Genomic DNA, 15,448 nt, shown 5'->3' with positions numbered 1-15,448 from the left:
TGAGTTCCCTGTGCTATACAGTAGGTTCTCATTAAATCATCTCACTTGTTAAATGAAGGTAACAATACTTCCCCTCTTAAGATTGTTTGGTGACAACCTCAGAGAATGCTTAGCACAGAATTAGCTGGTAGTTAAGAAAGTCCAAAGGGCAATAAGAAATCACTAAAAAATTTTAAGCAGAGAGACAGATGTGAATGCATAGTGAAGAATGTATTATAGAGAGCCAAAACTGGAAGTGAAGATCAGTCAGGATGCTGTTTTAGTAATCTGAGAAACCACAGCATGACATGTGCTAAGATGGTGAAGAAAAAGAAGGATGGATCCTAGAGGTACTATGGGTTTAAAATCAATAGGAAGTTGTGGCTAACTGGGGATGAAGAAAAGGAAGAATCAGAATGACACCTGGGTTCTGGCATGGATAGTAATACCCACTTATTGTGAGAGGAGGGAAAAAAGGGCTTGAGGGATACTGCTGGGAGGACAAAATAAGCAGATAAGTTTAGCTTTGTTGAGTTTAACACATGTATGGAAGAAACATTCATGAGCTGGGTGAACAGGGGTCTCAAGTACAAACAAAAAAACTATCCATGATGCCAATCTCAGAATTGTTAATATATACAGGATGTTAACTGAAGATATGGGACTGGAGATTACCCAAAAAGTATACAGAGAGAAGAGTGTTAAGGTCAGAATCCTACAAAATTCCAATACTTAATGGTTGTAAAGAGGAAACATTTGCAAGGACAGAGATCACAAACAGAAGGAAGCCCAGGCATACCATTAAACTTATGGGAGGAGTTTCAAGAAGTAAAGAGTAGTCAGTAGTGCTAAATTTTGCTAAGAAATCAAGTACTGACCAAAAACAAAACAAAACAAACAAAAAAACATGGGAGTAGGGGAAGTACCCAAGATGCTTATTTGGGGACGGGGAAAAAAAGGTATAGAGAGATAGATGGATCTGTTCCCTTCTACCATAACATTACTAGCCACAATAATGTTTTGAGTTCTTTTTTTTCCTAATGACATACAAATGCAGAAAATCAGATTCAGCCAAACAGGTTAATATACACATCAGTTAATAAATAAGCATTCCTAAGTTATTTAAAAACAAAAACAAAAAAACCCTCCTAAAACATTTACCTACTTTTATAAAGAAGCCATACAGGAAAAACATTGCAAAACTGTAAAGTCCCCCTATTACACAGAACAAAGAGACCTTGTAATTACTAAGCCATGGTTTCTAGGCTCTTTCAAGTTTTACCAACTTGCTGCCCCTTAACCTTTTTCCTTATGTCATTAAGAAAATGAAAAATCACTGTATTCCCCTTGAATGGAGATGAACAATAGAGACTTTGAATGCATTTAATATCTCCCCTCTAGATCACTTTTTTTCTCCATTCTAAAAGAATAAAATAGGGCTATCACTATTGTTATCTTGCCTCAATATTAGGTCATTTAGATTCTTCTCCCTCTAGAGAACTGGCTTCTACACTCCGAATGAAACTAGTGTACTAAAAAGGATACTCCCGAGTTCTGCAACCAGAGACCAGTACAGTAGAGAAACAATTAAAGATTATCTGTTCTCAAGGTTCTAATGTTACCAGAGTACTAGAGGAGTAGGTAAACCTTTATGTTGGGTACCCATCAAAATGTAATCTACAGCCAAATTTGAATGACTTTCACTAAAATCGTTATATTTACAAGTACCTTCATCTCTATCTGGCAGCAATAAGATGAATCTCTTAAGAAGAAAATTAAATGCATCTTCTCAAATTCAGAACAAAAGAAGTATGATATAAATATTTAAGCACCAACATAAATTTTAAATATTCAGGTGAAACTTAAACAATTGTTCTACTCATGAATAAAGTATTTAGATTATCTGTATAAAATTCTGACACATCTAGCAAATTTAAATGCAGAGAAAATGTATTTTGCAACAATTATTTCATTAATGAAAAGTGATGAGTTTTAAGTTTTTTCTCTTCCATTCCGAATGTTAAGAAAACCAAAGTATCTGGAAAAATCAAACTCTTAAGCCATGAAAAACAAAATAGGCATTAAAAGAAGAAAAAAAACAACAACACTTCCTCCTGTAACAAACACAGTGACCAACATACCAACGTTAGCTCTGAAAATTAGAGATACTAAATTTATCAGCAAAAATTTACAGAAAATAAATTACTTAAATTGCAAAATGAGCTAGACTATTTAATTCAAGATTATACATACATGCTCAACTACTGGTTCCATCAGTGAGTTAGAGCTTAACTCATGACTTAACACTGGCTCCCATTTATAAATTAAAATTAGAATTTTTAAACGTCTTACAGAATTTTGCTTTAAAACAACTTTTTAAGTTTATTCTGGTGCATTAGTTAACAAGTTCCTATCCTGAACAATTATAGCCTATTCTATTTAACAGACTAGCTGGCAAGAGTACATACATAATGCAGAAGTTATTGTCAAACGGAGAATGCTCTTACAGACAAACGGAAACAACATAGGACTAGTAACACACTACGTGTGTGTAGTCATTTTACCTTCAATTGAAAGCCTGTGAAATACTGGAAAGGTGTAATATATCATTTTAAAACCTTGATCTATACATACTAATTGTTTCTATATTGTACTTAAAAAATCAGAAATGTGCTATTCATACCTGTTCAGAGTTAAGTCAAATACTACTGCCCCCTCTCAAAAAAATGTTTCTGATGTACTTTCTTACAAGAAAGTACTTCTTCTGGTATGTGCTTACCAAAGAAACATGTACTGAGGAAAGCTGGTGGGAACAACAATGCCAATGTAAAACATTAAGCCCTCTACTTAAATGAAGCAATACATACAATATTAACCAACAAAGATATAATTACTCACTTAAGTGGGTAAAAATTCTCCCAATTTCCTTCAGCTGATCCTAATGTCCAGAGAATGGATTTAGATCCATCTACATCTTGGAAAATGGAATTTAAAATAGGCTATTAGTTTAGGCAAAAACTAATCAACAAGTCAGAAAGCTTCAGAGGCACACTTTAATGAGAACACTTAAGGGGCTACCCATTAGAGAAATTTTTGAAGCACATTCTTCTGGTGGCAATATAAATTGGAATAACCTTTTCGAAAGGTGATTTGGCTACTGAAGTGTTTATATCCTTTGATCTAGGTAAGCCCACTCCAGGGGATTTTTTCCAAAAGAAATAAAGAGGAAAGTATTCTAAAATTTACACAAAGAGGTTTGTTCAACGCAATACCGTTTAAAATGGTGAAAAATTAGGAACAATCTAAACGTAAAACAGGTAAAAGACTAGGTAAATTAAGGTCCCATTAACCTAAGAGAATTATATAGCAAATGAAATGAAAACAATTTTAACAATACATGATATAGTTTAACAAAAAACATAAAACTGCCTTTATTTACAAGGGGGGGAAATATATTTACAAGGGGGAAAATATAAGAATATGGTAAGGTGCAGAATAGAAGAGGGGGAAAAAAATAAGACCACCTCACAATGATCTGTGGATATCTGGGTGACTTTTCTTGATTTTATTATTACTATAGTATTGCTTATGCAATAGATAGAGCAGAAAAGCATTAATTTAAAAACTTTTGCATGATCTGGAAGAAGCAGCATAGCAAATACAAGTATACTGATTATTCAAATTATTCTATACCTTAATTTCTATGCGATCAAAGAGCAACAATATAAAGACAAGAGCCTCTAAAGGAAACTTCTGGTACTGAAACATACTACAATTATTTCATAAGTAAGCAATGTCAATAGATTCATAGATACTTTTTTTTAAGTTTTGGTAGTCTACCTATACCTCTGAAAAATAGAAATCCATCCATTTCCTGTTTCAAAAGGGTGTCAATTACTTTACGTCCACCTTTGAAAGAAATGAAGTTTGAAGGAAGAAGAAAGTTTTTACCTTGTTCTATATAAAATGAATCCATGATCTTTTAAAAAACAAAACTAAAATTATAAACATATTAAAAGTGCCAACAATATTGCTAGATTTAAAGTATACTGAAGTTTTAAAAAGGGGGAGGTATGCTGGGGGATAAAAAAAAATTTAAACAGCTGGCATTTCAATTCTTTAAAAAGGACCAACTTAACCCTATCACATATATCTGTCTTTTAGCAACTTAATAACATCTTAAGTTCAAGGAAAATGACATATCAAATAGACCTCCTCAAGATGTCATTTACAAAAACTGACAAATGACTCCTCAAACATCCAATCCAAGAGAAAAGCCTGTTACTGGAGATGATTTTTATTCAAGTATTTTTTAATGACACTTAAATTCTGAACTAAAAGTAATGATAAAGAAAGTCAAGTTTGATTCTCTGAACACCTATTTCCTGTCCAAACAGCCCTTTTGTTCTGCTTCCCTGCTTAATTTTAATGTTCAGTTTGCATCAGAAAATAGCAACAATGACAAAACCTAACATACACAGAAGCATAAAGGAGCAAAAGTGTAAAATAAAGGATCATTAAAAGATTAGAACAAAAATCCTACCAACAAAACCTCCACAATTTTCTGTTTGCTTCACCTCAGATTAACTTCACTTGAAGCTGTACTCCAAAGCAACCAAACCTGAATACCAAGCTCCACCTTCTCCAATTTTAGTGGCTGAAGAGTAAAATCTCCTCCCTGTTAGTGAAACTGATAATTGTGATTGGATACGGCTAATATCCATTATTTTAAAGAACTTTTCCTTGCTAGCAGGTTAGGTAAACACTCTAAAACCCCCTGGATAAGCTGGTTTCTTAAAGGAACAGTAGGTAATGTTTCAGTTTTCCCATCACATACTATTTGCTTACTCTTTTGTCTAGGTAAAAAATAAATAAACCAAGTAACAGAAATGAAAATCTCACAGACGCAGCATTAATTTGCAGTTCAGCAACCAACTGTTTAAAATACAATGCTTTTAAGCTAAATCATTTGATATTTTTTACAGAGCCTGAAGGTGAAGTTATGCTTTATAAAGACTCCTTTTTCAATACAGTTCACATTTTGTATGAGAATTTTAAAACGGCAACAGAAAATCCATTGCAAAATTTTGCTAATAAGAACAAAACCGTCTTTTCTCTAAGACTTAAACATAAAACCACATCTTAAGTGAAAATACATAGCACTAAAACACTGAATGCAAAAATTTCATTTCTAAGCTATCAAATTCACTGATACTTATGTTCTCAGTATCACAAGAGCAGAAAGAAATTTTCAGTGACATCAGACTGATAATTCTATTTGAAACTGAAGAAAAATGAGGCAGAAACATTTCTATATTACCACATTTACAGGTCTGACGTTGCGCATTTTTGCAAGGATAATGCTTACCACTGCAAATGGATATCTATAAAAGGAGAAGGCAACTTGTTCTAATGAACATGTTCAGGTATAAAGTTTGGAATGGTTTAAGCTGTTTTTTAAAAAAATCATTATTATTTTTTTAAGAGATGGGTGGACACTATTTTGTACGCTACTTAAGTATTACTTTAACGTGGCATGGAAACCCTAAGGTACAGCTGAAGGGTATACATACGCCTCTTAAAACAGTAAGTTAAGTTAAATGTTATTTTTACTACAGAGATTCTGATTTTTCAACAAAAAAGACCTACAGTCACTTTGTACATTACTAAATTTGCTGTATTTTATTATGCTTATTTTAATTAGAACTGTGTGTTTTTAGGAGCTTGACCCATTAACTACTACTCTGACATTAATCATCATCTGATTGAATGACATTTAAATAATATTAAGCTCTACCAAAAATTGACTGATTTATAAAAACAGATTCAAAATTAAAGCAAATTAGCATAGCTCCTTCTTAAAACATATTCAGTAAGTTTATATAATTTTAAATTTGAATTTAGTTTTCTAAGTTAAAAACCTTTCAAGCATTTTTCCTCAAAGAAAATTCATATATTAGAACAACATAAAGCCAACAAACTTGTTTTGAATACAAAGAGAAGCCTTTGTAAGAAACTGAAAATTCACATAATTGCAACTAGACATGAATATGGAGTAATACCCTGCAGAAGCCCAAACAGCTGCATAATCTATTATGCCTTTTAAGTGGACAAATTGAAAGAGCCAATTCACAGAGGTCTAGTCCCAAAATCCTTTGCAAGGATTCATGGCTGTGAATGCCCAGTACTTCACGAGTCAAGTTCAGGTTTTCTTCCCACTGTGTGAACACTTGCAAAAGGACACTGGAAGCAGAAGAGGTACAGGAACAAACAATAGAAAAAATACATAATTTGAGTTACAGCATAGAACTTGAGTTAATCATAAAACAAGTTTTAGATGGCCAAAATTTTACAGGGTTACAGAAAAAAGATGGCAAATATTTTAATCTTAAAATGTGCCAAGCATAAAATTAGTAGACAGTTATGGGAACCAAATGAACCTTTGTTCTAACGCCAAATTTTCACATCGAAGTTAATTATCTGTGTAAAACAAACGCATAGAACATACACTAATTTAACACCAAAACCACTCTCAATCTATAACCAACAGAAAAGAGAAATATAGACTTAGCTATTCCAGATTGTTCAAAGATCTCCAGGACCTACTTGAAAGAACTTCAAGTTGATAAATATCATTTTAGGTGGCTTACAGGTTAAAATTAAGGGTATTTTATTCCTATCCTAAATCCATAGTAGAAGAAAACAACAGCAAAAATAAACGAAAAGAAAGCATTACCACAACTGAGATTATTTGAAAACAATATTGCTTCATAGGAACAGGGAGGCTGCAAAAGCTTCAAGGCTCCCAGATTGCATGTGACAATATCACTTTTTGAACATCAAGTATTCAAAGGACGTATTGTATATTCTTTGTGGGAGTTCAGAGGTTTTCCCAAACCTATCAACTGAAAACAATTTAGAAGAGCACAAGCCACTGAACAACTTGGTCTCATTTCACTTTTGATTAAAAAAACCCTATATAAAGAATCAATACCTAGACTATTAGGAACAACTTTTGGTACAAACAGAGCAGGGCGAAAACTTCCACAGAATTTTTAAGCACTGAGAATAGCTCAAACTATTCTTCCTACAACAGAAATTAATCCTTGGCAGTAGTATCCCTGGGTGCTATATAAATATAAATATAATTACAGGTATAATATAAAATATAAATACAGGTAGTTAAGGCAGTAGTAGGTGAAAGGACCACCCTGACATTAGCAAAAACATGACTAGGGTCACTAAGGATAAAGTCTGAAAAACACCAACTAACGGAGGAAGAAAAATATTAAGAAATATTTCCCTGACAAATACATGGTGTCTACAGAAGTGAGGTATGTATTTGAGTTTGCAACTCCTGATGACTACCTTCTAACTCATTAAGGGAAAAGAATACAAGGTGAGAATCGGGGAGAGAGGGAGGGTGGTGATGGCCCATTCAGCAAAATACTAAACACAAAGGAAACATTAAGAAAGTAAACAGATTAGAAAGCATAAACCAAGCTGATAGATGTCTTTTATAAGACAGTAAATTGCTTTAAATCTAAAGGAATAAACAAGGTTACCAATAAAGTAAATTAAAAAGGAACAGAGATCATAATATTGAGACCGAAGTATAAGTAAAGGAAAAAGCATTCATAATTCTCAATTATTTAGATTTAATAGTCATAAATTTTCATGTGCCAAATAACACACAATAGATATAGAAAAATGAAAGGGAACAGATTGGCAGACTTTAAAGTCCCCTTTCTTTAGCAGCCTAAGCCAGGGAAAAAAACCCAGAAAACCCAAAAGACAAATGATGCATAGCAATTATTTCATAAGGATAATTTTTATATAGCTATCAAAAGAAAAGCTTCTTTTCTCAAGTCACAGGAAAACATATTTAATTTTAGTCATGAAGAAAACCAAAAATTTTTAAAAGCACAAGTTGAATAGGGAGCATTCTCTACCTATTGAAAAGTTTATTCATCCATCAAACTTTTTGAACACCTACTATATGCTGGGCACCACTAGCTGCTGTGGATGCCATGGTGAACTGTCTCTCCATTGTAGAAACTTACAGTCTAGAGTTAGACCAGTGCTGTCCAGCAAAAAAAAAAACGCGAGCCACATACTATTTTCCATTTTCTAGTGGCCACGCTAAAGCATTTCAATAAAGTTAAATTGAATGTAATATTTTATTTAATGCAAAACATGTAAAAGCATTTTTAAAAGTAATGAATTATTTCGATATGTAATCAATAATTTAAAAATTGAGCTCTTTTCCCTTTTTTGTGCTAGAAATCAAGTTCTTATTTCATACTTACAGCACATCTCAATTCAGACTTGCCATATTTCATTAGCCAGATGTGGCTACTTAAACTTAAATAAAATACCGTAGCTATCAGCCACATGATTATTTATAAATTAAGATAAATTTTCATCGTTGTAAAAGACTCTTTATCTCTGCTGTCCATTATAATAGCCACTAGTCACATGTGGTTACTGAGCACCTGAAACGTGACTAGTAAGCCTGAGGATATGAATTTTTTATATTATTTAATTTTAGTTAATAATAAATAGCCACAAATGGCTAGTAACTACCAGATTGGAAAGCACAGCTTTAGAAGAAAAAGATGCTAAAACAAAGCAAATGTGTCCAATGTGAAAAGATTAAATATAGCCAACAGAAGAACTTAACCTCTTTTGCCAACATTAAGGATTAATTCATCAAGAAAATCACAATTAAGCAAACGGGGACAGCATATGCAAAGATCCTGAATGGGAAAAAAGTGAAAATACAGTAGAAATAATGAAGGAAAGTATCAAGGAGCAAAACAAAGTTATTTGCAGGTGACTGATTTGGATCATGGAATATAAACAGGATAGGAAGGTGGCGGCGAAGTGGAAGCAGCCTTACCACTTGGAAAGTCTTGCAGTAAAGTCTGTCCCACTCTCTTCACTCAGTAAACTCCAGTCATTCCAAGCTCGGTCAAATCCTAAATCAAGCCAGGTACTTTTTGTCCCCTTTGTGCTAGCAGTTCCCTTTACTTGGGAAACTTTCCCCAGCACTTTCCTGATCTTAGAACTCAGAATCACAGTTCCAAATTTTCTATACAGGACAAGCGTTAAGGCAGTAATCCAACTGGAAGATACGAGGTGGAGGGGGTAGGGTGGGGTTTGAAGCTGTCTGCAAGGCAATTTTTACAAAAAACTTTTACAGAAAAAGTTCAGTGTGTCATTTTTTTAATGTTCTGACAGACTGGGGAAGCTAAGAAAACTCCTCAAACACACTTTAGTAACACCACTAACTTTAAACATTATATTCTCAGGACATCCAACTAGCACCTTCTAATCTCTATCAGCACACCCTATTTCTTTCCTTCCCAGCACTTGTCAAAATCTGAAAACTGTTTACTCATTGGTTTGTTAATAGCCTAGCTTTTCCAACAGACTGTAAACTCCATGAGAGCAAAGACCCTGTGTCATTTTCATCCTTGTATCCTCAGCACTTAGCACAATGTCCAACTAGCATGGAGCAATGGTTTAAAGAATGAAAACTGCAACTGCAGGAATTTTAATAAAAATATTACTTGTCAAATTTTAAGGAACAGAGCTAAAACTAGGCTCAAAGGAAAACTTAATGGCATTAAAATTTTTTTCATTATACAACATAAAACATTAAGTGTAGAAATAACACAATATTTTTTTAATTTAAAAATTCAAAACCAAAAACCTAAAGAATCAACTAAAACGACCCTAAAGAATCAACTAAAAAACTCGAGGACTAACAAAGCAACAACCAAAAATTTGGGGGGAAAAGGGGGATGGTAAGACTTAACAATAACAAAATAAAAACACATTATTACTCCCAGTTACTAAAACCATGTGCACTGATTTATACTGAATAAAAGCTAAAAAGAATAAAAGGTAAAAAGAACCAAACATATATGTATTTAGTATATGACAAAAGTAGCTTTATTTGAAGACAAAAGAAAAAGTTTTCTTTAATGGGGCTGAAATAACTGATTGACTATTAAGGAAAAATAAGGACAATTATTTCACTTCACATGTTATGTCAAAATAAATCCTGGATGAACAGAAAAGAGATAGATGTGAAAAATGAAACCACAAAAGAACTAGAAGAAAACAGTTATCTGGGTAGGAGAATCCATTAAATATGAAAGTAGAAGCTAAATATAAAAAGAAAGTATTAACCTAAACTTCTTAAAAGGTAAAAACTCTTCTACATTATTAAAAAATATATATCATAAACAAATGAAAGGCTAATGAAGAGCCAGGGAAAATGTTCGTAGTATGTGTCAAAGGGTGGCTATCCTAAATATATAAAAGGCTAAACAGGGTATCGCAAACATAAAACACCACCCCAAATGAGCCAAAGACAAACTAGATGTCCAACACCTATATCTCTACTCATTATCATAATTAATTAATCTAAGAAATAAATAATAAATCTTATGGAAAGGAAAAGAAGGAAAGAAAATACTATTTCTTGGTAAAGTTATGGAGGAAATGTGTATTCTCTCATATTTTCAGTCAAACTTTACACAGGTTTGGTCAACTTTATACTATAATGTTAGTCGAACTTTTAAGACAAGATTTTTGTCAGTATTTATGAAAAGACAAAAAATGTTCATATCCTTTAAGCAATTTTAAGACAGGCTGAATCCTAAAGGAATGAGAAATTCATAGTAAGATTTAGCTCTTAAGATTTAGCTAAGCTAAATCTTAGCTCTTAAATGGGAAAATGGGATAAAGCAACACGTTATACACAACAGGTGACTAGTTAAATTACAGTATTTCATAAGATGAAATGGTATGCACCTTTTAAAAATTATATTTTTAATATATGGGGACCTAATGATAAACATGAGGGAATCCTGTGGCCCCCAACAGTTTACATTCAAGCAGGGGATACAGACAATAACCAAATAAATCATTTCAGATGTTAGGTTGTAAAAGGAAACGAAGAAGGGTAACAGAGTTGTCAGGGAAAGTGGTCTGAGAAGGCATCTCTAAAGGAGTGACTTTTGAACACAACACGACTGAGTGTTCCAGGCAGAAGGAACAACAATTTTAAGAAAACTAAGCTTGGCATGCTCATGAACCCCCAAAAAGACCAGTATTACTGGGGGTACATGAGTCAGGGGAGAGTGGCAGGATATAAGTGTATGAAGCTGGCAGGCCTGATAGTCTGGAGCAGCACCGTCCTACCTGTAGCCACAAGCAAGGCCAGCCTAAAAAGTACCTGAAGTGGAAAATACACAACGAATTGCGAAGACAGTCTGAAAAAAGGTAAGTAAAATACCCCATTAATAATTTCTTATACTGATTACTTGTTGAATCATAATATTTTTCGGTTAAAAAATATTTCACCTGTTTCTCTCCCTTTTTTTTGTAAATGCGGCTATCAGAAAATTTTAAATTTCTTATGTGGCTCGCATTTGTAACTCCTACTATATTTCCATTGGACATTGCTGGTCTAGGGTATAAAAAAGTTTGAATTTATTTTGTGTACTGAAAAGTTGTGGAAGGTTTTGAGTCTGGGAATAACAATCTAATTTATACATTTAAATGATTGTTCTGCACAGGAAAAGCAAGTAGACAGTAGGGGAGAGATTGAAGAAAAGGTACCAGTTAGGTGACTACCACCACCATCTTTTTTGTACAACAAAGATGTTGAGACGGATCATATTTGGGATAAGTTTTGAAGATAGAAGCAGTCTAGTATTGTTTACAATTCAACATTTAGTTGTTTAGGATATGAAGAATACACAAAAACAGAAAGACTGGGGGCATACCTGCCAGAACGTTAATGATTATTTATTCTTTGTAACTTTTCTGAAAGTTTGAAAAAAAAATGCCCTTATAATCAAATACAAAAGTGAGTTGTTTTTTTTAACACGATAAAATAGCCCTATCAAAACAAAGCATCCTGACATTTGTCTGCAGGCTGCATACACTGTTTAAAACACACACACACCCCATCTCCCATGTCTTTAAATAAAAAACAGCTTATTCAAAGATATACATAACCTCATATTACTTACACACCGTTTTCAGGAAGTTAATACTGCTCCCTAATTTGTCTTTGCATTGCTGTTTGCATGATAAATAAAAGCACTCCCAAATCTGAGGCCAAGGAAATAAAAAGTACTTAAATGTGTGATTAACATATCCTGGTAAATACTCACCACACACCTTTCTCCAAAAATGTTCCCAAGGACACACTCAATGTAATTCCAGAGAATAACACTTTGGTCCTAATCCTTTTCCTTAAAGGCTCTGCCATTCGATATGTGCTCCCCTTAACTAAAGTCTGCATAACTGAAAGGATAAACCTAGGACAGGTTTCTTTTACATGAGTATACTAAGGCACAAGAGAAGTTTTAAGTAATTTGCCAGAGACTACAAAGGGGGAAGGAGGAACACAGAGTGATTTATTTTATACCCAATCAAGTGTTTTTTTCTACTATGTTTACATTTTGCACTGAAAAAGGAGGTATCAAATAGTGCCAGACTTCTTACCACGGGATTTTCAAGGAAAAGATTCATTGTATACAGATTAACAGGAATCCTGGGTTCTCATGCAAATGTTCAAAAACTGTGAACCTTCCATTAAAACATAAAAGAGAATCCTAAAGTTTTTCATTTATTTTATTTCTAGTATTTCAATCTCTTTTACTCCTGACTACCTAAAATTTCCCAATGAAATCTACATTCACTCTAAAGAAACTCTGGCACTTGTGCACCAGGAGCCAGGAAACAAATGTTCATAAAGCACAGCTGTTGACAGCAAAACAAAATCAAAAACATAATCTGAAGGCCCATGAGTTATGGAAGATTAACACAATATTGTACAGCAATGAAAGGACTGAACTACAGCCGCATACTATACTTTTATAAAGCTCAAAAGAAAAGCAAACTAAACACACTGAGCACACAAACGTTATGTGATGAAACTTTCTAAAAAATGAAACAGAATGGTAAAAACAAAATCCACTACACTGAAATGATTACCTCAGTAAGAAGAGGCAGAGGTATAAGACAGGTAAGAAACTCATAAACATATGCAAGTTCTGGTAATGTTCCAGTTATTGGTTTGGGGGTGCAAATCAGGAGTTTTATTATATTTTATCACTTTATACCGCACTGTATGTATTCATACTTTTGTGGTATCAAATATACTTTGAATACTTGGCTTCTTAAAAAAGGGCTTAATGGAGGTATAAGTGGCATACAATAAACTGCACATACTTTAAAGTGTAAAATGTGATCTGTCGTGATAATTTCACAGGAAATTATTACAATCGAGATAATAATCCAACAACCCCTAAATACTCCTCCTGTACACCTTTGCGATCCCTGTCTCATTAAATGTGTTTTAAAACGTTAAAGAAAAGAAGTTAAAAGACAACCTGTTTGGGAATTTTGCAGAAAGAGAACATTTTCCCCTGAAGCCCTAGACTACGGGAAACTTGGCAAGTGTCCTAAAATTGGCAGTATAAATATTACATAACTAACCTTAAAAGTGTACGGGATTTTACATTAAAAAGTCACATTCCGAATTTGATCTGCAAGAGGACTTTAAATCTCTTTCTCGGAGCATTAAACCATTAAAAACGAACGAGTTTTTACCGCCAAACAACTTTAAACATAAATGGTCTGTATGTAACCCTAAGCCCTTAACTTCTTCACAATGTTGAACGACCTTCTAGCTGTGAAGATACATCATCAGAGCACCTTAATCGTGCGGTTTAGCACAAGCTTTCAAAGTAAAGTTAAAATTATTTCAAACACGATATTCTGCTGTACTTGTTTACGTAGCTAGACAGCAACTTGAAAATACTATTTGAGAGGAAAATTCAGAAATCCTGAGTCCACCAAACAGAAGCAGAGGAAAAAGAGACCGACCCCAATCCCCTTTTCTAGTCCGACTTGCTAGACTTTCCCCCTCGCCGGCTTTTGAAAACACGGCAGGTGAAAAACATTCCAAAAAGGACTCAGGCTCGGAGCCGCGGGGCGGGGAACTTGACCGGGGCTGGTGACAGGGACGCGCCCGGGGTCCCTCCGACCCCTCACCCGCCAACTGCTTGGCACCGGGTGCGAGCGGCGAGCGCAGCGGCCCCCGTGGCCCGCAGGGAGTAGGAATACGACCTCTGCGCGCCAGCCCCCGCCCCCGGCGGTAAGCCCCGGACAGCTAGCACCGGGCGCGCGCCCGAGGGGGCCCGCTGCGCCCCGGCCCCTGCCCTCGGGGCCGGGAATCCCCTCGCCCCTCAGCAAACGCCCGGCCCGGGCCCGCGAGCGAGCGGCCAGCCCACCACCTGCTGCGCCCGCCGGCCGCCCTCAGCTTCCGGCTCCCCCGGGCCGGGAAGAGCCGGGGGAGGGCCTCGCCTCAGCCTCAACCGAGTGGGGGAAGGGAATGAGAGGGGGAGGGGTGGCGCCGGGCCGCCAAGGCCCTGTGGGCCGCGGTCCTCACCTGGCGGCGGCTCTCACCGCCTGACGCGCTGCCCGCCGCCGCCGGTCGCCGCCGGTGAATGGGGACAGGTGAAGCCACCGAAACCCCGCTCGCTCCGGCCCGGCCGCCGCCACCAGCCCCTCCGCCTGCTGTTTATTAAACTTTTCTGTTTGGTTGTTCGGCCTGTGACGCGGCCGCCGTGGAGAGCTCCGGGATTGGCCGGCTCCTAGCGCTGACGCAGCACCCCCCGCCCGCAGCCTAATTATCACCGGCCGGGGCGGAGCCGCAGGCCGGAGCCGGTGGTGAGGGGCGGGGCCAGGGCCCGGAGCGCGCAGCGATTGGCTAGGGCCTAGAGAAGAGGCGGGGCGGAGCGAGGGGAGACGCTCCTCCGCCCTCTCCGCCCTCTCCGCCTCCACTGTCCTTTCCTCCGCTCTCCCTGGGTTCCTCTTCCTGGCGGCGGGAGGACGTTTCGAGGGGTTTTGCGGGGATGTGTTGGGTCGGGGGCAGTAGGTTCAGGTCCTTCTGCTACCTCGAAGGGTGTCCCATGTTCCTGTCCCGGGTTGAGGCGCCAGAAAGAGTTGCGCTCCACCTGACAGTTGTGCAAGAGGAATTCCGAGCTCTCCCCACGTGCAACCTCGTGCCCCCACTCCATCTTTGCAAACGCAAAGTCCAGGGTCCGGGTGCGTACTCGAAGGCAGTACTCTGCCCCGCCCTGAGCCATGACTTGGAAAGAGAAGGAAGAAGAGAAGCGCGCGTGCACACGTGTGCCACACACACACATATATATGCACCGACACACACGCCCCCACAGGCACCCAGCTCCCAGCGTTTCCAAAAGCGCGTGTCCGCTTCCCGGCTGAGTGGAGCAGGCCGCGCTACTACGCTGGGGCGTGGGGTGATGAGAATGGCTCCCCCGCAGTTTCTCGGCCTTCGGGCTCACGTGCAGTTCAAGAAGTACAAGATCGGAGTTCGAGGATATTCAGCCCTACCGTGAAAGAGGGGTTCGGA

General features: G+C 37.0%; 1 protein-coding gene across 4 annotated transcripts in view; it reads right to left on the bottom strand.

The window, feature by feature from the left end:
- Nucleotides 1–14,706, bottom strand: part of ZFAND6 (zinc finger AN1-type containing 6) — a 76,144-nt gene extending 61,438 nt beyond the window's left edge. Inside the window, exons 1-2 of one of the 4 annotated variants that reach the window (XM_032620468.1) lie at nt 14,462–14,604; nt 2,878–2,953 (exon numbers count right to left, since the gene is read on the bottom strand). The gene's annotated coding sequence lies outside the window, so the exon portion shown is untranslated. Of the gene's footprint in view, nt 1–2,877; nt 2,954–4,522; nt 4,607–14,461 lie in introns of those variants that run through there. The other 3 variants (XM_032620457.1, XM_032620476.1, XM_032620448.1) reach the window with 3 other exon arrangements.
- Nucleotides 14,707–15,448: the final 742 nt, after the last annotated feature.

The sequence above is a fragment of the Phocoena sinus genome, chromosome 2 (assembly GCF_008692025.1).
Source record: "Phocoena sinus isolate mPhoSin1 chromosome 2, mPhoSin1.pri, whole genome shotgun sequence".
NCBI lineage: Eukaryota > Metazoa > Chordata > Mammalia > Artiodactyla > Phocoenidae > Phocoena > Phocoena sinus.
This window is presented reverse-complemented; position numbering and strand designations above follow the sequence as displayed.